At 38.0% G+C, this 27,346-nt stretch overlaps 1 protein-coding gene and 1 non-coding gene across 8 annotated transcripts in view; one reads left to right on the forward strand and one right to left on the reverse strand.

Moving 5' to 3' along the window:
- The window catches only part of EXOC6B (exocyst complex component 6B), a 676,922-nt gene that overhangs the window by 59,304 nt on the left and 590,272 nt on the right, over window positions 1-27,346 (forward strand). The window lies entirely within an intron of this gene.
- LOC129463337 (small nucleolar RNA SNORD78) lies at window positions 7,760-7,821 on the reverse strand. Its single transcript, XR_008651126.1, has one exon. It is a non-coding gene; the product is annotated as a small nucleolar RNA SNORD78 (small nucleolar RNA).

The following is a 27,346-nucleotide window of genomic DNA, read 5'->3' on the forward strand; positions in this document are numbered from 1 at the left end:
CCCAAGTAGCTGGGATTACAGGCCTGCGACATTACGCCCCTCTAATTTTTATATTTTTAGTAGAGACGGGGTTTCGCCATTGTTGTCCAGGCTGGTCTTGAACTCCTGACCTCAGGCGATCCGCCTGCCTCGGCCTCCCAAAGTTCTGGAATTATAAGCGTGAGCCACTGGACTTGGCATTTATTTATTTATTTATTTATTTATTTATTTATTTATTTATTTTTAGCAAGGTCTCTGTGTCTCCCAGGCTGGAGTGCAGTGGTCTGATCTCTGCTCACTGCAACCTCCACCTCCCAGGCTTAGGTGATACTCCCACCTCAGCCTCCTGAGTAGCTGGGACCACAGGTGCATGCCACCATGCCTAGCTAATTTTTTTGGTATTTTTTGTAGAGATGGGGTTTTGCCGTGTTTCCCAGGTTGGTCTCAAATTCCTAGCCTCAAGCAATCCGCCGGCCTCGGCCTCTCAAAGTGTTGGGAGTGCAAGCGTGAGCCACTGTGCCTGGCCCAGTTCCAATTTTTAATGTGGCTAATGTCAACAAACATAACACATATACAAAAGTTCTTGGGGAACCCAAGGGAAATATATAGTATAATATATATTAAAAATATATTATAATATATATTTGAGACTGAGTTTTGCTCTTTTGCCCAGGTTGGAGTGAAATGGCGCGATCTTGGTTCACTGCAACCTCCGCCTCCCGGTTTCAAGCGATTCTCCTGCCTCAGCCTCTCCAGTTGCTAGGATTACAGGCACCCGGCACTACACCCCGCTAATTTTTTGTATTTTTAGAAGAGACAGGGTTTCACCATGTTGCCTAGGCTTGTCTCGAACTCCTGACCTCAGGTGATCCACCCGCCTCGGGCTCCCAAAGTGCCAGGATTACAGACGTGAGCCCTAGCACTCGGCCAGGAAACCCAATATTTTTTGAGAACATAAAAATAGTGCCAGGCAAAAAATTTTGAGAGCTGCTGGCTGAGGGCTTTTGACGGTGTCCCATGTTTCATTTTTCTTACATTCTTCTGTATTTTACATCCTTTCCTTTCCTTGTTCTCTTTGTGCTTCAATGTGGATTTTTTTCCCTTTTTTTTTTTTTTCTTTTGAGACAGGGTCTCACTCTGTCACCCAAGCTGGAGGGCAGTGGTGATCTCGGCTCATTGCAACCTCTGCCTCCCGGTTTCAAGCGATTTTTGTGCCTCAGCCTCCCGAGTAGCTGGGATTACAGACATGCACCACTACGTCCGGCTGATTTTTCTATTTTTGATAGAGATGGAGTTTCACCATGTTGGCCAGGCTGGTCTCCAGCTCCTAACTCAAATGATCCACCTGCCTCATCCTCCCGAAGTGCTGGGATTACAGGCGTGAGCCACCGTGCCCAACCTCAATGTGGATTTTTTCAATTGGCTTATTTGCTGGTAAACCATCTATGGAGTTCTGAATTTTAAAAACCCAGTTCTGGTTCTTCTCCAGTATTATAATAAAAAAACAAATCGTAAGGCTGTAGTGGAATTCTCCATCTTTTCATGTGTTTTGTTCTTTTCCTTTTTTCTTGTCATATTAATCGTAGCCATTTTTAAAGTTCTTATCTGATAAGTTCAATATCTAGATCATCTGTGAATCTCGATGTTTAGTTATGTGATTTTTAGTCATGTGATCTTCTGTTGGCACGCCTGGTAATTTTGGACTGAATAGACATTAAAAAAATTGTGGAGGTTTTGGATGGTGTTTTCTTCCTTATGTGAAGGTCCCTCCCCTCTGCTCCCACTTTTGGTAAGGCAGATGGTATGGCAATATTTAATCCAGTCAACGACTGAGCTGGCTAAATCTAGGGTTCAGCTTTAGTTAGGGTGTGGCTCATTACTGCCTTATGCTATTGTCCTCCAGACATTCCAAAGAGCCTGGAGTGATGACTAGGAACTCTTCCCTTGGTAGATCCTTAATTCTTTTCTTTCCTTTATACCTCAATACTACCTAATATTCTGTTGGCTTCTCTCCGTCTTTTTGCTTATCTTAACCTCTCTCTTTGTATAGTTTAAGAATTCAGCAAATGTGTTGAGAAAATAATAAGAATGCTATGTATTCTTCCCATTTTTCCTCTTCAGGATTCTACCTCTTATGCCTCTAATTTAAGGTACCAGGGTTCTCTAAAACTGTCAAAAGCTGATTTTCCTGCCTTTTGGTCTTGGCTTTCTGCTTGTTCCCTTTACTGGGGACTTCAGCCTCCTGAATGCAGATTTGGTACTTACCTTGAGGGGGGAAAAGTGACTGAAGAATATTGGCTGACCCATTCTTACTATTCCCCTCTTCTCCAGTGTTCTGTTCCCTTAAATTCTGGTTGCCAGAGCAGTTCTGTTTTTTGTTTTTGTTTTCATTTTTTTGAGATGGAGTCTTGCTCTGTCACCCAGGCTGGAGTGCAATGGCGCAATCTCGGCTCACTGCAACCTCCACCTCCCGGGTTCAAGTGATTCTCTTGCCTCAGCCTCCCCAGTAGCTGGGATTATAGGCACCAGTCATCATGGCTGGCTAAGTTTTGTAATTTAGTAGAGGGGGGGGTTTCACCATGTTAGCCAGGCTGATCTTGAACTCCTGACTTCAGCTGATCCACCCACCTCAGCCTCCCAAAGTGCTGGGATTATAGGCGTGAGCCACCACGCCTGGCTGACTGAGCGGTTCTGTTAGTCCGTCAGGAAAGAATATCATAAACAGGTATGCAGAAGACCTGGAGAGGTATTCGTTTATTTATTTTTATTTTAATTTTTTTTGAGAGAGAGGGTGTTGCTCCATGGCCCTGGCTGGAGTGTACTGGAGCTCACTACAGCCTTTAACTCTTGGCCTAAAGCTGTCCTTCTGCCTCAGCCTTCCAAGTAGCTGGGACTACAGGCATGTGCCACCATGCCCAGCTAATTTTTTTTTTTTTTTTTGAGACAGGGTCTCGCTCTTTCGCCCAGCCCGGAGTGCAGTGGCGCAATCTCGGCTCACTGCAAGCTCCGCCTCCCGGGTTCACGCCATTCTCCCGTCTCAGCCCCCCGAGTAGCTGGGACTAGAGGCGCCCGCCACTGCGCCTGGCTAATTTTTTGTATTTTTAGTAGAGACGGGGTTTCACCGTGTTAACCAGGATGGTTTCGATCTCCTGACCTCGTGATCCGCCCGCCTCGGCCTCCCAAAGTGCTGGGATTACAGGCGTGAGCCACCGCGCCCGACCGACCAGCTAATTTTTAAAAAATTTTTCTTCCTAAATGGAAGGGACCTTATCAAGTCCCCCTTTTTTTTTTTGTAGTGATGGGGTCTCACCATGTTGCTCAGGCTGGTATTAAACTCTTGGGCTCAAGTAATCCTCCCACCTTGGCTTCCCAAAGTGCTTGGATTATAGGTGTGAGCAGCCACACCTGGCTGGGAGTATCAGTTTAGATTGGAGCAGGAGAAAGGAGAATTTCAAGAAAGAGATTTACAGGCAAAGGGATTCCAGCCAGGAAGGAATGGCAATATTAGTATACAATCTGGCTTAAAAGTGAAGAATATTTGTATAGTTAAAATAATGCAAATGTTATTTGTTTGTTTGCAAAGACAAAGTATGGGCCATCTATGAAAAACAATTATGATTATAGAACAAAATATATGTGTTTATCAACTCTATCAGTGTAAAATTCATTTCCACAGTTGGAGAAAGTAAGGAAAAGATATAAAGAGAAAGTAAGGGGGTCAGGCACAGTGGCTCATGCCTGTCATCCCACTACTTTGGGAGGCTGAGGCAGGATTCGTTGAGCCCAGGAGTTTGAGACCAACGTGCGTAACATAGTGAGACCCCATCTCTACAAAAAATAAAAAATTAGCTGGGTGTGGCACATGCCTGTAGTCTCAGCTACTCTGGAGGCTGAGGTGGGAGGATTGCTTGAGCCTGGGAGGTCAGGGCTACAGTGAGCTGTGATCACACCACTGCACTCCAGCCTGGGCAACAGAGTGAGACTCTGTCTCAAAAAAAAAAAAAAAAAAAAAAAAGAGAGAGAAAATAAGGGGGAGGTAATGCTTCATTTTGCATAGTTGGGAATCAAGATAATCTGTTTTTAATAATACAAGAAACAAAAGCATAACTATATTATTTATATTACAAAAGCCATCTTTGGAAAAACTAAAAGGGGTATATAAGTATTGAGAGGAGAGGAAAAGGAATGATACTGTATGATGAGGTAATTTTTGATCAATTATAGTGGGAAATAGACAATATCTAAAATGGATAAAGGGAAATGGCAATATTATCTCTTTATTTTATATTATTTTAATTTTTTAAGACAAGGGCTCGCTCTATCGCCCATGCTGGAGTGCAGTGGTACTATCACAGCTCACTGGAGCCTTGACCTCCTGGGCTCAAGCGATCCTCCCACCACAGCCTCCCGAGTACCTGGTACTATAGGCACGCCACCACACCCGGCTAATTTTTGTATTTTTTGTAGAGACAAGGTTTCACCATGTTGCCCAGGTTGGTCTCAAAGCCCTGGGCTCAAGCAATCTGCCTGTCTTGGCCTCTCAAGCTGCTGAGTTTACCGGTGTGAGCCACCACACCCATCCAATATTATATTATTTGAAGATATGGGCTTACTTCTAAAAATAGAAACATTTATGAAAGTTCAAATTGGGCCGGGTGTGGTAGCTCATGCCTGCAATCCCAGTGCTTTGGGAGGCTGAGGCAGGGTGGATTGTTTGAGGTAGGAGTTCGAGACCAGCCTGGCCAACATGGTGAAAACCCATCTCTACCAAAAAATACAAAAATTACTCGGGCGTGGTGGCACATGCCTGTAGTCCCAGCTACTTGGGAGGCTGAGATAGGAGGATCACTTGAGTCTGGGAGGTGTGCAGTGAGCCAAGATCATACCACTGCACTCCAGCCTGGGTGCCAGAGTAAGACCCTGTCAAAAGAAAAAAAAAAGAAAAAACACGTTCAAATTGACTTTCTCTGGAAAACAGGAATGGAAATTCAAGAGGCTCAAACAACTCCTTGAGCAGGATAAACATAAACAACCAAACAACACCAAGGTACTATACAAAGGAATGACAACAATAGCTCTAAATACAGGAAGGGGGAAATGGAAGTATACTCAATTAATTATAAATAAAACAGGAAAAGAGGAGATAATTTATGTTAACACAATTACCTATATGACTAGGTTTAACTCTGTTATCTTGCTGTTTGTTTTTTGTTTGTCTCATCTTTTTTTCTCTTTATTTCTCGTTTCATATTCTCCTTAACTGAATTAGAACAACCAAATATTTTTAAAGATTCCATTGTTAGGTATACCTTCTTAGTGTTTTTTGTTTTGTTTTGTTTGTTTTTAGTGGTTGCTTTAGGGTTTACCGTATGCATCTTTAACTTATTGCAATGTATTTTCAAATGCTATTATACATGTTTGTATATAACATACAATCCTTAAAACAGTATATTTTCATTTCACCCATTGATCTTTGAGTTATCGTTAATTATATTTTACTTCTACATGTGTTTTGAATTCCATAGTTCGTTATCATTATTTTTGCTTTGAACAATCAGCAATCTTTTTTTAAATGTTATCTTTTAAAATAAATTTTAAAATAATAAAAATATTACATATGTTCCTATATATTTACCAGTTTATTTGCTCCTTATGCTTTTGTGAAGATCCAGATTTTGGACAGATTTTATATTATTTTTGCCTGAGGAACTTACTTTAAGAGTTTTTATAGTGCAGGTCTACTGACAACAAATTTTCTAAGATTTTGCTTTGTTGATTGATATGTTTGCTAGGTATAAAATTCTTGATTTACAATTTTTTTTTTCCTTTAGCACTTTACAGATATCTTTCCATTGTCTTCTTCTTTATATAATTTGGATGAGAAGTCTGCAGTCATTCTTTCTTTGTGTTTTATGTGTTATTTTCTTCCCTCTGCTTTTGCTTTTAAGGTTTATTTTTCTTTATTAGTGTTTGTTAGCAACTCCAAGAAGCCTTTTCTGACTAATCCATTTCTGTGCTGAACATTCCTTTATTTTTCATTGCTATATCACCTAAGTGTAACAGATTTAAATGTTGTATTACTTTATACACAGGTTTTTTCTTCTTTTCTTTTCTTTTTTTTTTTTTTTTTTTGAGATGGAGTCTCACTCTTTTGCCAGGCTGGAGTGCAGTGGCACCATCTCGGCTCACTGCAACCTCTGCTTCCCCAGTTCAAGTGATTCTGCTGCCTCAGCTTCCCAAGTGGCTGGGACTACAGGGACATGCCACCATGCTCAGCTAGTTTTTGTATTTTTTGTAGAGATGGGGTTTTACCATGTTCGCTAGGATGGTCTTGATCTCTTGACCTCGTGGTCTGCCCGCCTCAGCCTCCCAAAGTGCTGGGATTACAGGCATGAGCCACCATACCTGGCTTTTTTTTTTTTTTTTTTTAATTTGAGATGAGCAGTATGTTGCTCAGGGTGATCTTGAACTCCTGGGCTCAAGAGAACCTTTGACCTCAGCCTCCTGAGTAGCTGGGGTTACAGGCATATGCTACCATCCTTAGCTCCTGAACAGTTTTATAATTACTTTTCATTGTGGTTTCTTATATATTTCCTTACTAATTATAGTATGGGCACCATCAAAGAAAGATATTCTTTTCTTTTTGTTTTTAGTAAATTCTCAGTCAATAGATACTAAATGAGCCTATGGCAGGAAAATGCCCAAACCACCTAACATAGCCAATCTTGTTAAATTTCTGAGAAAACAGTGTCTATTTAATTTGCTGAGGCCACTTATTTTATTATTTAATAGTCAAATTTCTCTTGCACTTTAAAAGTCTATTTTAGTTTGGTCCATTTTGAACATTAAAAAAAAAAAGATGCTGCTACTTTCCCTCTTTAAATAAATAATCAAGTTATGCTATAGATTAGAGAGCTAGAATGTGGTGGTGATATTTCATAGCTTTTGGAGAGTGCCCTAAATATAAGGCTTTGGAGAAGTAATTTATTGGCAAGCAACTTTGTTTCTTCAGTGATGATTGGGGTCACAGTAGATCATCACTTTGTTGAGTTTAGAGTTCACCTGTGTAGAATATCAGATTCTCTGAAGAAGTTATACAGCCCAAACCAGATTGATCTATTGATAATGGAAGAGTAATGAAAATGTACAGTAGGCCTCAGGTAGATATCTAACAAATTTTAATCATACGTCTTTTTTTTTTTTTTTTGAGACAGAGTCTTGCTCTTCACCCAGGTTGCAGTGCAGTGGCATAATCTCGGCTTACTGCAACCTCCTCCTCCTGGGTTCAAGTGATTCTCCTGCCTCAGCCTCCTGAGTACCTGGGATAATAGGTGCACACCACCACACCCAGCTAATTTTTGTATTTTTAGTAGAGATGGGGTTTCGCTGTGTTGGCCAGGCTGGTCTTGAACTCCTGACCTCAGGTGATTCACCCGTCTCAGCCTCAGAAAGTGTTGGGATTACAGGCGTGAGCCCCCCTGCCTGGCATCATATGTCATTTTTGAGAGAAGTGAAATTTGCTTTCCACAGTTACCCATTGTAATTTCCTAATTCCTTGTATTGAACTAATCATGCAGTTTTAGTGGTCTCTCTTTTCAGAAAGATGTCTCTTAACATGTTAAGCTTTATCTTAAAATATTTATATTGTTGATTTAGTTTTTCCTCGACTTTTATGATTTGAGTTTTGTTATCACTTGTGTTAAATATTATTTTCATTGCTCTAGGACCATTGTTTCTAATAAATTCATGTAGATCAAGGTTGTTTCAGGTCTTTTTTTTCTTCTTAAATGTTAACTTTGTTATGCTCATTTCAGGTCAGACATTTGATGAACATTATTACATGTTTCAAGTTTTAGTCTTACCATTCATAGTATTAAAAATAAAACCAACTTAGTATTATTTATGTAGTTTAACATATAGTTGATTTCTTGATCTAAGTAGAAAGTAAAATTATTGAATAGAGTGGACACTAAGATGACTTCATGTAGAGACAGTTGACAAAAGTGAGGTCTTACTCTAAGTCTATGACCATCAGTAAACTAACACTGTCTTGAAACCTAAAAGGTTATGTAGCAAAGCTTACTCTGTGATATGCCAGGGCAGTTTGCTGGGAGTATGATCCAGATCATTGGTTCTGGATGCTAACATTTGGAAATGATTTTTTTTGGTGGAGCATCCGTGACCTTGGAACTATGAATTATCTTAAAATTTCTTTTCAAGAGAAGGAGCATATGAGAGGAAGGGTAAACAAAATATTTTGTTTATAATTTGCTATAACAATGATTTAATACAGTTTAATATTAAACAGCTCTGGAGACCTAAAATTTATCTCACTTGGTTTTCACTGGTGTTTCTCTCTGACACATGGTGTGAATCAACTGTCCTTCCAACTTGAAAGAGCAGAGAGTTCACTGACGCAACTCTCTTGTTCTGGGAATTGTTTCCACTGTGCCTTCAAAAGGTAGGGACATGAAAAGCTTTGGCTTGTGGCAAATTCTCTCCAAGTTGGACACAGTTGGGGGGCTGAATATTGGCTTAAGGAAGTGAGGTTGGTGGCTTTTTCTATTTCCTGGACTTTTTCTAAAGAATCAATATTAACTTTTTCAAGTCTCTACTTGATGTTATGTGATTAACAGTCTTCCCCGTTAAAATTGGAAACCAGCAAATCTCCGTTTAAATGTTGGTGCATGCCAGGGTTCTTCAGTTCTTCTGTCTTAGATCCTAGAGTTTTTTGGGTTTCTGCCCTTTCCCACAGTGGACTTTTTCTTTTGTGAAAATCTTTCTGTACCTACTTAACAAAGGGAAACACTGAAATGAAAAGTTGAAATGGCAAAGTCATTGTCCCAAAAGGTCTCACAAGACTGGAAAAATGAACCATAGTTAATAGCAGTAAATTGTAGATTCAGAGTATCAACTACATGCCTATAGCAATATAGAAAAACACATGGAAAAATTTAGGACTCTGAGTTCAATATATAGCATGACTGTCAAAACTACATAAGCATTAGTATTAGGCTGTTAATAGGAGCTAAGTAACAAAGTTAAAGGAGATGGGCCTTATTTTTCTCGTTTGACCATGCTTGATTTAAAAATTGTTAATATTTATAGAATGCTTTCTGTATGCCAGGTACTGTTCAGAATTCTTACATTATCTCATTTAATCTTCACACAGCAACTGTATGAATTGGTTCCTACCATTATCTGCATTTTGCTGATGTGGAAACTGAAGTATACAGAGGTTTAATAAACTTGCCCAAGATCACACAACTATTAAGTAGTAGAACTAAGGCTCAAATCTTGAAAGTCTGGCTATGAAGCCTGTGTTCTTGCCCACTGTGCTATACTGCCTTTGTTGTTACACTTAAAGAAAAGTGACTGCTGGAACATGTCCAGAGGGTAAAACTAGAATTGAAAGGCTGTTTATATGTAGAATAGTTGAATAATTTGAGATTGTTTAGTCTGGAGAAGGAAAAAAAGGGATCAAGGACTTGTTCTCACTGGTCCTTTGAGGGCAAAAATAAGATAAATGTTAAAAATTATGGAAAGGTAAGTTTTAGTTTTCTATAAGAACTTTGCAACAGCTGTTGAAATGGGATTGGTTGCCTTGCAGTGAATTTCTTTTTACTAGAGATGTTCCAGCAGAACCTGGACTAGTATTTATGCACATAGCTGGAAAATTTGTTGTATCTGTGAAATTGGGCTGGATCATCTCTGAGGTTCCTTTTTTCCTTGTACACTTCAACGTTAATGAGTTTATTAAAATGGGCTAGTCTATACTGTCCTCAAACAAATGCTTCTAGAAAAAACACAAAATTGTTTCCTAATGGAAACATGGCACCTATGATATGAGAGCAGGGGGACCAGATTTATTTTTGTCTAAAATGTTTTTTTGTAAATAGCTTTATGATGTTTGTAGGGAGTTTTTTTTTTGCATATCTTGTAAGTGGACTAGGAAGCAAATCAAGTTATTTAGTAATAGAACAGAGGTTCCATCATAATAACCATTGAAGCTACTCTCTTCTTTCCCCTTCCCATTTGAGGGATAATAAAATAACATTAACTTATGGGTTCTGTAGTTGCAGTGGAAGGGATCTAGGAATCTGCTACATTAATTCTCAAATTAAGAATTTCAGGGTATCAAATGTATGTACTTTTTTTTTTTTGGAGACAGAGTCTCACTCATTCTGTCACCCAGGCTGGAGTGCAGTGGTGCAAACATGGCTACTGCAGCCTCGACCTGCAAGGTTCAAGTGATCCTTCCTCCTCAGCCTCCTGAACAGCTGGGACCACAGGCACACACCACCATGCTCAGCTAATTCTTAAAACTTTTTGTAGAGATTGGGATCTTGCCATGTTGCCCGGGGCTGGTCACGAACTCCTTGGCTCAAGCAGTCTTCCTGCCTTGGCCTCCCAAAGTGCTGGGATTACAAGCATGAGCCACTGTGCCTGGCCCATATGTATGTTTTAAAACCATGTTGATACCATGATTAATTACAAGAGGAAGTTAGAATATGGAAAAGATACTGAATTTTAAAAATTCTGACCAGTGGTGATTGCTTCTTGGGTTTGTGAGGGATCAATCCTTAGAAGGAGTTTTCATTTCATTTGTCAACCTAAAAAAGAAACTCAGGGAGATAGGCTGTCTAGAACAAAAGATTTTATTTGGTAATAGCAAAGGCTTGCAACCTAGGGTGTACATGCTATGAAAATCATAGGCCCACATGAGGAAAACTGGGACAAACTGGAAATTTTTGAAGACAAAGAGAAATTTACACAAACTGCTTTGAAACAAAGCTCATTGGTCTCAGGGACACATTGTAGGAGTTGGCACTAATTCATTTGGGGAGCTAGCTGTTGCTAGGCAACTGTCCAGGTCTGAATGTCTTATCTGAAATAGTGTAGGCCAGAGGAAATTCCTGTGATAATCTCTGTTTGCTCTGTTTACAAGTACTAACAAGATGTCCAGGTATTTCAGGAATGTAAGGGAGAGAGTTTCTTTATGGCCTTCCCTGACTTCATTTTGTTTAAAGTTTTGACATAAGTGACTCCATTTTGTTATTGTTAACCACCACATTATTGTTTTAAGCATTTATTTTATTTTAGATAATTATTGAAAATTAGACTTCTAGTTACACTGAATTTTTGTTGTCATTTGGTTTTCATTTTAAGTAATATTTTATTGAGCATCTACTATGAACCAGGTACTATTCTAGATTCTTAAATGCATTTTACTTTTTCAGTTGGAAAAGCAATACATGTTTATTTAAGTAATAGATAAAGTAATACAGAAATAGAAAAAATTCAGAATTGCATCATCTAAACATTGTATTAGTTTGCTGGTTTTCTTTCTGTCCTTGATTGTTTTCTATAGAATTGAATTAAAATATTTGAACATATTTATCTTTATATTGAATGTGTATATAGTTTTACATCTGTTTTTTCACCTCACCTTCCTTCTTACTCTCCTCTTCCTACTCCTTTTACTCATCTTCCTTTTCCTCTCCTTCATCCTTTTTCCTTCATTTCATTATCCTTTATATAACTGTGGCAACCTGGGAAAGGTAAATCCTTCTATGTACTGGCAATGTGAGAAAGGTTGCTTCATGTGCAAAATGATGATAATAACTATTCTGCTAGCATTATATTTGGGGAATAAGTGAGTTAGTGAATATAAAATGTTTAACAGGATTTGGCACATATTTTAAAAATGCTTACTTTTACTACTATTTTATAATTTTGGGCTGAATTTAACCTTTAATGGTATGGATGATAGTGCAGTAATAAAATAGCATAGATTAAATTACTGGGTGGTCAAATAATTGGTCTCTGTTTTTGTGTGCTTTTCATATGAGTTGGTACTGTAAGTAACTTTTTTCTGCTAATGTTCTTGAGCCATCACTCCAAACTCAGAAATATATATCACAACTTTTTTCAGAATCATGATTAGGTTATAAATCGACTTAGCTGTCCCACATGTTGTGTGGCTGGATTTCCCTACAGACATCTATGATAATCATTTAATAGAATGCTTAATCCAGGCCAAAATAAAGTAATGAAAAATTGTGAAATACCAGGACATTTAGCATTGTCCTTTGTTCAGCTCCCTATGACTCTACATTACAGCGTCTAGGTTTGGCATGGGACTGATGTTTATCATTATGATACAGAGTTCTTGGCTACTTTTATGTTCTACCAATATAAATCTTTAACAGGCTCCACCTGACAACCCCCCAAACCCAGTTAAAAACGTCCCCCTTAAAAAAAGATTTGCCAACAAAATGTTTCTCTCCTTTGAGAGTTAACTTTGTAATTTGGAGCATATAACCATGATGTTTGAGAGCTGTCTAACTGTTTCCATTGTTGCAGCCTGATTGTCCATGGTTTAATCATCAGTAGTTAAGAAGTAAAGCAAAAAATGGCTCCAGGCTGCTCAGTACCATAAAAAATTTCCACCTGGAAGCAATTTTTTCTAAAAGCCCATAGGGACTGCTGTCACCCTCCCCCTTCTGTTGGCAACAAGGGCCAGAAACATCAGTTCTCTTCAGAGCCAGGTCTTGCTGCAGTTTAATCATCTTCCTTCTCCTAGCTTCCAGAGAAGGTTAGAGGAGAGCTAGGGAAATAACAAATTATTGCCAGACACTACTCACCTCTTACAATAGATTTCCTTTAGCCATCTAAATTTCTCCTTTTCTTCCTCTGTTTCTTTCTTTTTCTATTTAACATTTTAGCTGAAGTGCAAATTATTTGCACTGCTAGAACTTGAATTAACTTTTTGGTAAAAATATTTATTATTGAACTCTAGTGCTTCTCTTTGGGGTAAGTTGAAATGTTGAAACATTTTTGGGCACTGCTTTGGCTCTTTGTCACTTTATAATGCTTTCTCTGTTATAATGCTTTCTCTGTGGGATACAGCCATTGTGCCAGGTGTAAACTCTCAAGCAATTCATGGTCTTATAGGGGAGATAGACATGTAAATAAATCATTACTGTATAGAGTGTTCACCGTAGTACCCTTTCAAAAATATGAACAAATAAACATTTCAAAGCAAAAGGACATTAACTGTGCTTTCCACTAGTGAATATCATTAGTAGTGGTGCCCATTCATTTCTAGGCCCATTATCCTAATGTAACTTCTGGATAATACTAGGCATTTGTTCAAGAACTTTGAGGCAAAACAAGATGACAGTACTCCTGGTGAAATTCACCTCAAACCACATATGGCTTCATAGTTTCAAGGCCAGTTCAAATTTATACAGTGTCAAAGTGAGAGCCAGTTGGTGAATGATTATACCATGACTGTTAAGGAGTAACTCTTATCCTATATCCTTATCATACACTCCTTATCAAGGATAGGGCTAGGTGCTTCAATAGATTTTGTTTCATTAAAAAAAAATAGATTTTTAAATATATTCCTTATCGAACTAGACTACAAGCAGGCACTGTGGCTCACACTTGTAATCTCAGCAGTTTGGGGGGCCGGGGTGGGAGGATCGCTTGAGCCCAGAAGTTTGAGACCAGCCCGGGCAACATAGTGAGACCCTATCTCTGCCAAAAAAAATTACAAAAAAATTAGCTGCATGTGGTGGTGCATGCCTGTAGTCCCAGCTACTTAGGAGGCAGAGGCTAGAGGGTCCCTTAAGCCCATAAGTTTGAGGCTGTAAGTGAGCCATGATTGTGCCTGTGCCACTGTGCTCCAGCCTGGGCAACAGAGTGAGATACTGTCTCTCTAAAAAAAAAAAAGCTATTAAATGAAATAAATAGAACTAGACTGATACATGCTGCAAGAGACTGTTACTGTAGATTAAATTTGGCTGGGTGTGGTGGCTCACACCCTGTAATGCCAGCACTTTGGGAGGCTGAGGTGGTAGGATTGCTCGAGGCTAGGAGTTTGACAGCACCCTGGGCAATGTAGCAAGACCTCATCTCTACCAAAAAGAAAAAAAAAAGAAATTGGTGTCATTTGGGAAAAGATGCCTAATATCAGCAAGTAGGAGAAAAATGGTATTGAATTTGAATCTATAAAGAATGGACTCACGGTCTTGTTTGGTGTAAATTCCTCCAGAGTATGCAAGCTTAAGCTCTTCATGGTTGCTTTGGTTTTATGAACAGTTTCTTATGTTCTACCTTGTTGGTAAGAAGAGCAGCTTCTGAGCTGGGCATGGTGGCTCACACCTGTGATCCCAGTATTTTGGGAGGCCAAGGTGGGAGGATTGCTTGAGCCCAGGAGTTTGAGACCATCCCAGGCAACACAGTGAGACTTTGTCTCTACAAAAAAATGAGCTAGGCATGGTGGTGCCTGTCTATAGTCCCCGCTACTTAGGAGGCTGAGGCAAGGAGGATCGATTGGGCCTGGGACACAGTATGAGACCCTGTCTCAAAACAAAAACAAAAACAAATCCTAAAAACTAAAAAGGTGAGGAGCTTCTGTATCAGGTTATAGTAGTTGTATTAAGGAGAGACGTTTTAGGAAAGAATTGAGTTTTGAGCTGAACCTTGAAAGATGAGTAGGAATTTTCCAGAGACGTGACGGTAAGGAGATTGCAGGCAGAGGGAATACATGCTACACTCAAGGAACTTCAAGTAGAGTTGTAGAGTGAATGTGGGGAGTATTCAGAGATAATGCTGGACATGGAGGGTGTCTTACATACTATGCTAGGGACTTTGGACTTGATCCTGAAACAAGATCCTAAAGTTGTGTGTATGTGTGTGTATTTCTGTCTTTCAGTTTCCAAGTACAAGGTCTCATTTAAAAAATTACTGTCAAAGAAGCATTGAAGATGGATTGTTATGAATATAAGGGGAAAATGATAAAAACAGTGTTCAGAAGAGAGATGATAAGGACATGAGTCAAGGCAGTAGCTGGGGAGAATAGGGAGGGGAAAGAGCATAGAAGAGCCATTATGGAATTAGAAGCGGTAGGTCTTGGTGACTAGTTGTGAGGAGGTGTGAGGTGAAGTGAGGTGTCAAGGTTAACGTACATATTTCTAGTTTAGATAACTCAGTGGCTGGCGTTATCTTCAATTGAGATGGTGAATACTAGGAGCGAAATGTGGGTTTGGGTAGAAAGTTAAAGAATTTTTTTTTTTTTTTTTTTTAATTCAAGAGACATGCCCCTTGCCGTATTATCTGGGCTGGGTTTGAGCTCCTGGGTTCAAGAGAGCCTCCCATTTCAGCCTCCTGAGTGGCTTGGACTATAGGTACATGCCACCATGCCCAGCCGAGTAGTTTTTGACATGCACGGTTTGCGATGTCTTTGAGTCAGGTTTATAGGACTTGACAGAGATATATCCTGGTATTATTGGTTTGGTAACCAGACTTGTTTAATACTAACAACTGAGGTATTGATGAGATCTCTGAGGGTATATATATATATATATGAAGAGTGAGAAGAAGTGGTCAAGGAGGTATTCAGGGGTAGAGGGAAGAAGAAGAATTATTGAAGGAGACTGAGAATGGGGAGAACCAAGAAGAAGTGTAATAGAAGCCCCGGGAGTAGAGATTTTAAAAAGAGGGGATAGTTCGTGGTGGCATATACAAAAGTGGAGTCAAGTAAATGATGAACTTAAAAGTGAATATTTGATTTGACAATTAGTAGTCTTTTATTGACTTTAGCAAGAATAGGTTCATTGTAAGTGGTTATAGGTGAGAAACAGATTACACTGGTTTGAAGAGCGAGTCTAATTTGAGGAAATGGAGGCAGTAAGTGTAGTGTGCTCTTTTAAGATCTTAACTGAGAAAAGGCAGGGGTGAGGGAGAGAGGGAAGAGGGAGGGAGAGAGAGAGAGACAGAGAGAGAGAGAGAGAGAGTGAGAGAGAGAAAGGGAAGGGAAAGGATGCCAGAAGGAAATTTATCAGAAGAGAGATTTTCATTTAGTGCCTTTTTTTTCTTTAAAATAATGGGCTGTGTTGTTTTGTTAAGATGGGGGCATGTTTTGAAAGAAATCAGCTTCCCCCCACCAAAGAAAGTATTGATGGAATAACCTTCCTGGAGTGGAAGAGATATGAGATTTTTAGAACATAGGATTAGTCTTGCATTGAGATGACCTATCTATTTCATAGAGATAAGAAGGAACAAATATCAGGGTAGACAGAGATATAGACAGATTTGTGTATTGGAATGCAAGAAGTTAAGAATATTTTGTGTCTAATAAGCCTGAATTTTTAAAATATAATACATGACAACACCATTTATTGTGAAAGGCAGTTGTAGGATTGAGATTGGCATCTTAAAGAGAATGGTGACAGTTTGGAAATGATGCTGTAAGTAATGGAAGAATGAGCTGATAAAAGACATACCAAAAGTTTGCATGGGTCTAGGGGTCCATATATTTATATAATTAGCTCCATCATAGCAAGGTTCTGCATGCTACCAAAGTTTAGCTATGAAGAGAAGGGATAAATAGGCAGCCAGTTCTAAATGTTTGATAGATGTAACTGAGCAGAGATGGGACTGCTTTTGGTAAGGCTTATTTTGAGGGTCACAACTTCATTACATCTTTCATCAATTCTAGGAACTTCTCAACTATTTTAAAAAAATTTTACCTGTCTCTTATTTCTTACTGGAGCTCCCATTAAACCCATCGTATTCTCCATTCTCTTCTTTAGTGTTTTCTTTCGTCTTTCTGCATTTTGTACTTTTTATATATACATCTCCTAGTTAAGTATTTTCCTTTCCATTTCTTGTTTCAAATAACAGTTGTTATAGTTTTTATTCTGAAAGTTCTATATTTCATTTCCAGTTTATCTATTTGTAAACCAAAAATGAAATTTTAAGGTGCCCCCACCATCTCAATGGACCCTTCCTCTCGGTCAAGGGCATTCCAGAGTTAACCTGAAAATCTAAGTCTGATGAGAAACATTTACAGTCTATTCTCTCTGCAGCCTGCTACTTAGAGGCTTCATCTGCATGATAAAACCTTGGTCTCTACAACCCCTTATTGTAACCCAGACATTCCTTTCTACTGATAGTAAATCTTTCAGCCAGTTGCCAATCAGAAAAATTTTAAATCTACATATGACCTGGAAGCCCTTCCCCACTTCAAATTTTCCTGCCCTTCCAGATCATACCAATCTAAATCTTACATGTATTGATTGATGTATTATGTCTTTCTAAAATGTATAATAGCAAGCTGTACCTCAATCACCTTGGGCACATGTACCACCTTGGGCACATGTCATCAGGACCTCCTGAGGCTATGTCACAGGCGTGTTCTTAACCTTGGCAAAATAAACTTTGTAAGTTGACTGAGACCTGTCTCAGATATTTTGGGTTCATATATTCATTTTTGATAGCTTTTTTTCTTTTCTTGGTAATTCCTTTTTATATTTCTTTAAACATCTTACACATTTATTTTTAATGTATGCATATTAATTTTAAGCCATTGCAAGCATGATTTTGCTATTTGTGTTTCTTCTGATTCTTGTTTTTACACTTTGTTTCCATGTATCTTTTATGACTTTTGATACTTAAGTTCCAGTTCAAGGGAGTATTATTTGTGAGAATTCATAGAAGTATAGGTTAAGGTACATTTCTCTGGAGAAGATTTGCCTTTGCTTCAGTCAGTTATTCGAGGGTATTAACAACCATGCTGTGACTACTTTAAAAATAAATTGTCAGTTGAGATTTCTCAGACCACAGAGGATTGATAGTATGAGTGTAGACCTCCCTTCTGTGAGAAGGCTGGCATGTACTTTCAAATTATCATGGGAGTTTTCTCCTTCCCTCACCCAGAGCCAACACCAGATAGGCAAGTTTACTTACAGTCTCCCTTTATGAGGAAGTATTTTTCTATTTTATCTTTTACTAATGATGTATTCTGGGGTATCTTGGCTTCATTCATTTGAAGGCCTCTGATTTGACTCCTTATCTTGTGTGGGCAATAGGCCATGTCTCTTTTTCTCTGTATGGCTATAAAATAGAAGCATTAGGTCAGAGGTCATTAGAGAGATTAGGTTAGAGGTGGTTAGAGGTGATTAGGAGTTTGATAGTAGAAATGTCTTTCACAGTGTATCCAGTCTTCCATACTATTCATGGAACTTCATCCTATTTTGCCTGCTTTGTTCTTTATTATGTTTTAGGATGGAAACTATTCTGATGCCTTTCATCTATCCTCTTTCATGTACTTAATTGCTTATAGAGTTAAAGAGTTTTAAATTGTGGTCACTTTTGGCCATGGGGTATCAGCAAACAACCACTCATGGGTGAAATTGGACCAGGAGTTGAATGTGGTGTTGTTAGGTCTGGTTCTTTCTCAGAAAATTAGAAAAAGTGTGTGTGTGTGTGTATGTATATGTGTGTGTGAGGTATGTATATGTATATATGTGTCACCCACATATATAGCATATATACTATATATAATACATGCATTTATATATATAGTATACACAACATATACATCTACAAATGAGGTTACTTACATTTATTAGGGTTTCATTCAGAGATTCTAGGAAACTTGCATGGTCTATTTTGTTAAGTCCACATTAAATCTACATGCATAAGTGGGTCATGGCTATTCACTGCTGTGTTTCTACCATACTAGTGTTAACCATTATTGGTTTGTCTTTCTCTGTTAATAGCTTAATGATACCTATCATCAGAACCATAATGATAATTTTAAGTGTGGAGACCGAAGTGTTCCAACAATTATTCATTTTTCTTTTTTCTCTCAGTAGAATCATGTTTCAATAATTAATACACAGTCTCAATATTTACATCTCTTAAGAGTAATTATTTAATTAAATATGTAGAGTCGTACAAAAGTAATTGTGGTTTTGCCATTATTTTTAATGGCAAAAATTAAAAGTAATGGCAAAACCGCAATTACTTTTGCACCACCCTACTACTTAATATCTTTTATAAAGAATTTGGAAGAGTTTTATCAACATGCCCTAGATTCAGACTCATTATGTTGATGATAGATACTAAGTGAACTGGTCATTTCATCTAGCTCCAACATCGCATGTTTAAGTGTTAAACTTAACACACTGAATTACGTGCAGTGAAACCAGAGCTAACCTACCCAAGTGTATTATAACTCCTAAACAACTGTATTAGTACTCTGCTTTCAGCAGTTTTCTAGGTTAGAGTCAATGAGTATCACCAGGCTGTAGAGGTACTTTTTTATATCTTATCTTATAATTAGCAGCAACATTCATGATCTAACTTTTATCTGCCAGATTTCATGACCACCACTGAAAGATGCAATGAAATAAAATCTTTTTGCACTTAACACAAATAGATACAAAGGACAAAGTGAAGCCACTAATAATCCTGTTTTGCCTTTATATCTTCAGTTACTGATGGTGATTACTTGTTCTAATAGTGTGACATTAGCATAGTAGCAGTTACGGCAGTCTCTTTGTTCTTAATTTGGAGTTTCCTTGTTTTCATTAGTTTATTTCCTAATAGTCTGTTGTTGATTTGACTGATATTTTGTGACAGTTTCCCCTTCTCTACTTTCTTGTGGTATTTAACCAAAACCAGGTTTTAGTAGGCCCTTTGGCTAGGTGTCAATTGAAACTGCTCCACCCTGTTTTTATTCCTCTGGAAATAGCCATCATTGGGGTTCCCTTCCTGCCTTGAGAGAGATCTGCATCACAGCATTCTTTTGGTTATATGGGCTATCTGTGTGAAGCCATTTGGATACCTTGGTATCTTCAGAGCTGGAAAAAGGATTTGAATGTATTTGATCTCCTGTGGCAGTACAAAAATATTTGGGTATAGTGTTCAGTTAGAATTCATGTTAACTAGCATGTGCTTCTCCCATCATTGATGATGATCTGATTGATCTGCTTCATCGTTATGCACCCAGAGCGTCCAGATTACAATACTAAGGTTGGAATTAAACTGATAGACAAACTGAAGTGAGGAGAAGGGACTTTAAACTCCTTTTGACCTCCTGCAGTTTCTCTTTCAACATCATGCACAAATCTGTTTTTCCACTTTATTTTTAACATTTGGAATAAACAAAAATACTAATGATGCTTTTATGGAGCTTAATGAGAAGAAAATGTTTGAGGAATAAAACCATGACAGAAGTTTAAAAACATATATATGAAAAAGAAAAGACCAGAATAAACTCTGGCATTTTTCCTTGAATTAATCAAAAACAAAAACCAAAATGTTCAGTATATTGTGTCTTGAAGTTCTCCGTGGTTCTGAAAACATCTCAACAGAAATGCTTCGTATTGTGGGATACACTTTTGCATCCACCTCTGAAACAACTAGAAATCCTTATCAGTTAGTCTCCTACCTTTCTCCCTCTTCATCATATATGGAGGACCTCCTCTGTGCCAGGCTGTGTGTCAGGAGGTGGAGATAAAATGGGTAAGACATAGTCTCTCCCCACAAGGAAATTAGCATTCTAGTATGGGGAGATTGGCAAGTGAATGGACAATCAGATATAGTTTAATAAATTCTGTAAAAATGATAATCACCGAGGAGGAGCACATAATAGAATCTATGGATTAGGGAAGGTTTCCCAGAAAAGGTGCAAGCTGAAAATTGAGGGGCAAATGGGAGTTACTCTTAACTAAACTAGAAGCAAAAGGAGAAGAATGGCCTAGGTCCAGGGAACAAGATTGCTTTGTAAAGTGTGTAGACTCTGACTTGCTCTTGGTTGTTTCTTTGATTTGCTTGTTACCTTTGAAGACTGAACAATGTTGCATCATTTAGGATACTTTCCTTTGCAAGTAGCAGAATATCAAGGGAAAGTGGCTTAAACAATGGGAAATTTATTAAGTCATATAACATGATGTTTGGAGATAGGGCTGTTTCAGGATTGCATCACTATCAAAGAGCCAAGTGTTTTCCATTTTCCCCTTTGCCATTCTAAGATTTTTTGGGCAATATCTTCTTCCTTTTCAGAATGGTTACTGCATCCTCAAACATTATGCTTTCACAGGACAATGTCTAAGGCAGGAAAAGCGGTTTCTTTTCCCGAATGCTTCAGGAAAGAAAACCTTTTCTTGGACCCTCACTGCCAGATTTTCCTTCTCATTGGTGAGATAAGTGTGTCACTGACCACCATATATTAACTGGTCACTCACAAAGAGAATGCAATTACAATGATTGGTTTACAGACTAATTAACATTTATCCTTTGTGGTAGGACAGAAATATCAGAATGAATTGGGACTCTTCCAATAGGAGGAAGAAGAGAATAGTTGTGTAGGCACAACTAATAGGCAATTTACTCATCTTGAAGTAAAAGTTTGTCTCTCTCTGTCTCTTTTTAAACCACTTAGCTTTGTGTTGGGCTTCATATTGCATTAGCTTTTTCTGTTTTCTTTGGGGGTCAGGCCTAATTGTATTGTAGCAAGCAATTAATTTTGATTAAGGAATTTAACTTGCCTTGGCCTCAGTCTCCTTGAGTGTACAATGAGAGCTTTGTATTCCATCTCTAAGACCTCTTTCAACTAACATTTTGGGGGCCCATGCTACCTGCTTGCTTTCCTTGTTCTAAGAGATAGACTGACACAGTAGAGAGGACACTTTCTAGCTATGTGAAGTTGGCAAGCTGCTTCATCTTCTTGGGTTACAGGTTTCTCATTTATAAAATTGGAATAATGTCTAATTTATAAGATGCATTGGATTTAAATGAAATAATACTTATAACATTATTTTTCCTCCTTCTTTGACAAGCAAATTTGAATTAATATAGGCTCTGAGCAAGTGATATAATCCTGCAGTGGTTTGGTACAGGTGAATGGTAAATATTTGTTCAATAGAATTACTCAAGTGCCATTTTATAAATTAAGATCTCTTAATATGCGCATGAAATTTAGGTGGGATATGGATATAGTATCATTATGAAATCTAGAACTATGCACCAGATTGTTATACGAGGATAAATAATTTACTTTTTGCACAAACCAGTGGTTTATTTGGGGGTTTTTGGAAACCAGACTCCACATGGCAGCATTTATTTAGTTGAGTCAAATTTAGGCTATAAAAAGTTTAGTTAATTTCCATGTATTTCTTCTTGTTTGCCTTTTACTAAGTACTATAGTAAAGTATATACTTTACTAAGAATATTATTGAGATTATCACAAATAATTAAACTAGTGGTGCAGTTTATTCCATAGATTGTCTTGTTTAACTACAACATAACCTGGACATGTCAAAAACCTATGCCTTTGTTCTCAAGATCCTGCTTTCTAATAGTAATGGAAATTTAAACATTAGAGTACCTTACATATCATTTAGTAATCAGCTATAAGTCTCTGACCAACAGGTATTATGGAATATAGTTTTTAGATTTTTAAGCAGTCCTGTTTACTTGTAAGGCCACATCTTTTCGAGGAATGTTAGAAAAGGGTCATCACTAGATGGCAGTCTTTCTCTACCTTAAGGTATTTGTTAAAAAAAAAATGCCACACTTTGTTCGACTGCATTGTTGACTACTGATATTAGATTAGCTTCAGTAGTAAATTTCTGACCTTTTCAGTGTTTAAGTCTTGTTTATTTTTGTTTTTAGCCTTTTATATCTGATGGATATGTTGGTTAGCAAGGTGTTATATTTAAATATGCTTGAAATGCTGATTCATGGTGAACTGTTAGGTAGTGATCAGTTCATAATTGCCTTTTCCTTTGGCAGACAATTTGAAATAAAATCTTTAAATTTGTGGTTTTTAGCCTATTTGGTAACCAGATGGAAACTATGGGAAACTTTTTTTCTTTTTTTTTTTTTTTTTTTTTTTTCTTGAGACGGAGTCTTGCTCTGTCGCCCAGGCTGGAGTGCAGTGGCCCAATCTCGGCTCACTGCAAGCTCCGCCTCCCGGGTTCACGCCATTCTCCTGCCTCAGCCTCTCCGAGTAGCTAGGACTACAGGCGCCCGCCACCACGCCCGGCTAATTTTTTATATTTTTAGTAGAGATGGGGTTTCACCGTGGTCTCGATCTCCTGACCTCGTGATTCGCCCGCCTCGGCCTCCCAAAGTGCTGGGATTACAAGCGTGAGCCACCGCGCCCGGCCTAGGGAAACTTTTTTTTCTTAAAAATGCATATATGTACATCTATCTATATATACAAAATCCGCATAGGATCTGGGAATCATGGATTTCCTGAAGCATACCTATGGAACACAAAGTCTTTTAAATATAGTCTTTATCCCCTGTTTTAAATATGGGTGTTTTACGTTTTATTCTTTTTTTTTTTAATTCTCAAAATACTCTGGGGACCTACTGAAAACCTTTCATGTTATTCTGCGTAATAATTAAAGAGAATATTACAATCATAATGGTCCTAAGATAGGAGTAACAGATGGAGAGTAGTGATAAGCAGGTAGAAACTTTATTAACTTGTGTTTTATTTTGTTTTTTAAAGAGATGGGATCTCACTATGTTGACCAGGCTGGTTTTGAGCTCCTGGCCTCAAAGCAATCCCTCTATCTTGGCCTCCCAAAGTGCTGGGATTACAGGCGTGGGCCACTACTCATGATCCATTAACTTGTTTTGAACTACTGCCTATTTATACTATTCTACAAATGTATGATCTTAGCATTATTGACTAAACTTGAAAGTGGAGGCGAATTGTAGATACTTAAAGCTAAGCTAGTACTTTTAAGAGAATTGTAATTGATTGCTTCCTATTTTCTAGATGAGAAAGTTGAGGGTCAGAAAGATTAACTGGATTGGCCAAAGACCTATATCTAGCAAGCTAATTACAGTGCTAGGATGAAGGCCACATAGGCAGCTAAAATCCCCATTTCCTTTCTTGGGTTTTTGATTTTTTTTTTCTTTAAATGGGAAGATCAGAAAGCCTAGGAAGGCATTATTAATATAAGTTCTGCATTTCTTAACTTTGGAATTTGCTTTTCTGTGAGGTAGTCTTTTGTGACATTACCGTAGATCTCTGGAGGGAAGAAATGAAAAGAAGTTTTACCCAGTAGAATCAACTATACTTGCCATTTAACTTAGAAGTATACTGAGTCAAGTCAGGATGTACTGAATTTGAAACCAAGAGATTGTCTACTATTGAATAATATATCAGCTTATGCAATTTATATTGAGGAGTTTTCGGTGATTCTTCGCGTTCTCCAAGTGTCAAGGTAAATGAGTATCTTTACATGGAAACCTTTCTTTTCCTTTCCTTTGAAAAGGGGAAAAGTTAAGCTTATTTGAGATTACTTGAAATGTCAATGGTAGATTCTCTTATGTATTCCAAACAGCTTTTTCAGGCAAGTAGTTATTCTACAGTTTTCCTACTTGTCAAAGCAGAGATTGTTTATAATTTATTTGACAATCTCCTTTTATTTCAAAGGAAGGAGAATGAATCCAGATTGCTCTGCCTTTTCTGAAGTAAGTGTTCAGAATCTTGACTAGAAGCCAAACATGTACAGTCATATGTTGCTTAGCAGAGAGGATATGTTCTGAAAAACGTGTCATTAGATGATTTTGTTGTTGTGTGAACATCATAGAGTGTACTTACACAAGCCTAAATGGTATATAGCCTACTATACACCTAGGCTATATTGTATAGCCTATTGCTACTAGGCTGCAAACCTGTACAGTATGTTGCTCTACTTAATACTGTAGGCAGTTATAACATACTGGTAAGTATTTGTATATCTAAATATAGAAAAGGTAATGTGTTGCACTACAATACAAAGGCTATGACTTCACTAGATAATACAATGGGACCACCATTATATATGTGGTCCATCGTTAACTAAAACATTATTATGCAGTGCATGACTATTCGGTTCATCTATGGTTACCGTTGAGTTTTGGGTGGTAGAACTGACCTCCTGAGGGAGGGTGTGGTTTCTGATCCACAGTATCAGGATAGTGATCCAGTACCCAGAAAGGATTACAGAAGCAGAAAATGTTGGCAATGAGCAAATGAGTATTTCTTGAACAAATGTCAGAAATCAAAGAGTCCTTAGAGATAGTGTTAGTCATTCTTTAGTCAATGAATGTTTACTTAGTGTCTACTACCTGTCTGGCACTGTTATAGAGGTACAGTATGACAGACAAAATTATTGCCCTTGAACTTATAATCTAGTTGAGGTGGGTTGTGGGGAGGCAGAGATAGACAACATATCATGGATGATGAGGAGGAAGAGATTGTTCAAAGGTATAGGGGATGAGCATTACTAGTATAAGAACTGCAAAAACAAAATTCTTCAGGCAGGAAGAGGCTTTAAAAAAAGCCAGGGTAGCTGGAACATAGAGGATGGAAGGGAATTTGGGTGGGAACTAGACAGGAGAGAAATGAGGTTAGAGAGGTAATGTGAGGTTACATTATGTAGGACCTTACAGGCAGCAATAAAAAATCAAGATTTTAATTCTGATCATTTTTGTTACTGTGAGGAGTGTCTGTTTTGGGGCAGGGGGTGGAGTAAATGGAAAGTGCAGAATGGAGACTGTTAGGAGGCTGTTGCATTGGTCCGTTGTGGTGGTAATATAGATTTAGATCGTGTTTTAGTGGAAATGGTGGAATATTGTAAATGTTAAGACATGTTTCGGAGGTTGAGTTGTCAGGACTTATTAATGTATTGGATAAGGTATATGATGGAAAGAGATAGATTAGGAGTCATTCCTAGATTTTTGGCTTGGGCAACTGTATAGTGCCTTTAGCTGTGATGGGATGGGTAGGTGGTTGGGAAATTTGAGGAGTAACAGGTATGGGAGTGGAGATACGTTAGTAATAAATTTTTTTTTCTATGTTAAATACTGAGATGGCTTTTAAAAACCCAATTGGAATTAAATAGTAGCTGGATATTTGAATCTAGTGCTCAGGGAAATGCTCTGAATTATAGATTAGGAAATTAGCACTACAGAGATGATATTTTAAAGCCATGGAATTAGATGGCTTCGCTTAATGAGAGAGCATAGGTGGAGAAGAGAAGAGGTTTTAGGAATACTTCGGAATGTAATAGAGGAGGAGGAGCTGAGAATGGAGATTGAGAAGGCACATCAGTGAGAGGTTAAGAAACATGTTAGTGTGACTGGATTAAGAAAATGTGGCACATATACACCATGGAATACTATGCAGCCATAAAAAATGATGAGTTCATGTCCTTTGTAGGGACATGGATGAAACTGGAAAACATCATTCTCAGTAAACTATCGCAAGGACAAAAAACCAAACACCGCATGTTCTCACTCATAGGTGGGAATTGAACAATGAGAACTCATGGACACAGGAAGGGGAACATCACGCTCCGGGGACTGTTGTGGGGTGGGGGGAGGGGGGAGGGACAGCATTAGGAGATACACCTAATGCTAAATGACGAGTTAATGGGTGCAGGAAATCAACATGGCACATGGATACATATGTAACAAACCTGCACATTGTGCACATGTACCCTAAAACCCTAAAGTATAATAAAAAAAAAAAAATAATAAAAAAAAAATAAAAAAAAAAAAATAAAAGATATTCCTAAAAAAAAAAAAAAAAAGAAACATGTTAGTGTGGTATCATTGAAGTCTACGGGAGAGAGTGTTTAAAGAAGGAGAGACTATAAACCCATATCAAATGCTGCTATTAGGTGGAGTACAATGAATACTTTAGTAAGGCAAAGAAGAGAGGAAGTGGAAGGGAGTTTTGCTGGGAAGGGGAGAGGGATGTGTAGTTAAGGGCAGGATTTAAAAAGACATGTATAGGCTGTGCGTGGTGGCTCATGCCTGTAATCTCAGCACTTTGGGAGGCAAAGGTGTGAGGACTATCCAAGGCCAGGAGTTCAAGATCAACCTGGCCAACATATGGAGACTTCATCTTTTATTAAAAAAAAAATATATATTTAAATAAAAGTCATGTTTATATACCCATGAGAATCATCTAGTAAAGAGGGAGAAATATATGTTACTGAGGAGGGATAAATGGGAAAACTTGCAGGAATAAAATTCTTGAGACAACAAGAGGGACTGAATTGTAGATAAGAGCTTGGAACACTTACTTTGTCGTTACTTGAGGGTGGAGAGTAGGAGCTACAGATGTAAAAAGTAGACTGGTTGATTTTAATGAGGGAAGAGGAGGTAATTCTTTTTGTCTGTTTTTTTCTGTAAAGTATATAGTCAGATCAGCAGCTGAGGCTGAAGGTGTGAACGTTTGAGGAGAGGACAAGGTGAGGTTCCCACACATAAGTACTTTAGAATACAAAGTGATTTTTCTGGAATGTGAGATGGGGGAATAGTTGTAGTAGAATTATCTAGTGATATTGACTGCCTAATTTAGGTTTGTAGTTACATGGCTACCCTGAGTCTAGCCAGCACAGCTGTGTGTTTTTTCTCTAGCTGTGTTTAATTTCTTGAATATACTCATGGAGCAATTTGATAGTTGAATTTAACTAAAATTGAGCGTTTCTAGACTAGTTAAATTGAGAAAGAAAGATACAAGGGAGTTGTAATTCAGTCGTTTAATTTT

The sequence above is a fragment of the Symphalangus syndactylus genome, chromosome 14 (genome assembly GCF_028878055.3).
Source record: "Symphalangus syndactylus isolate Jambi chromosome 14, NHGRI_mSymSyn1-v2.1_pri, whole genome shotgun sequence".
Classification (NCBI taxonomy): domain Eukaryota; kingdom Metazoa; phylum Chordata; class Mammalia; order Primates; family Hylobatidae; genus Symphalangus; species Symphalangus syndactylus.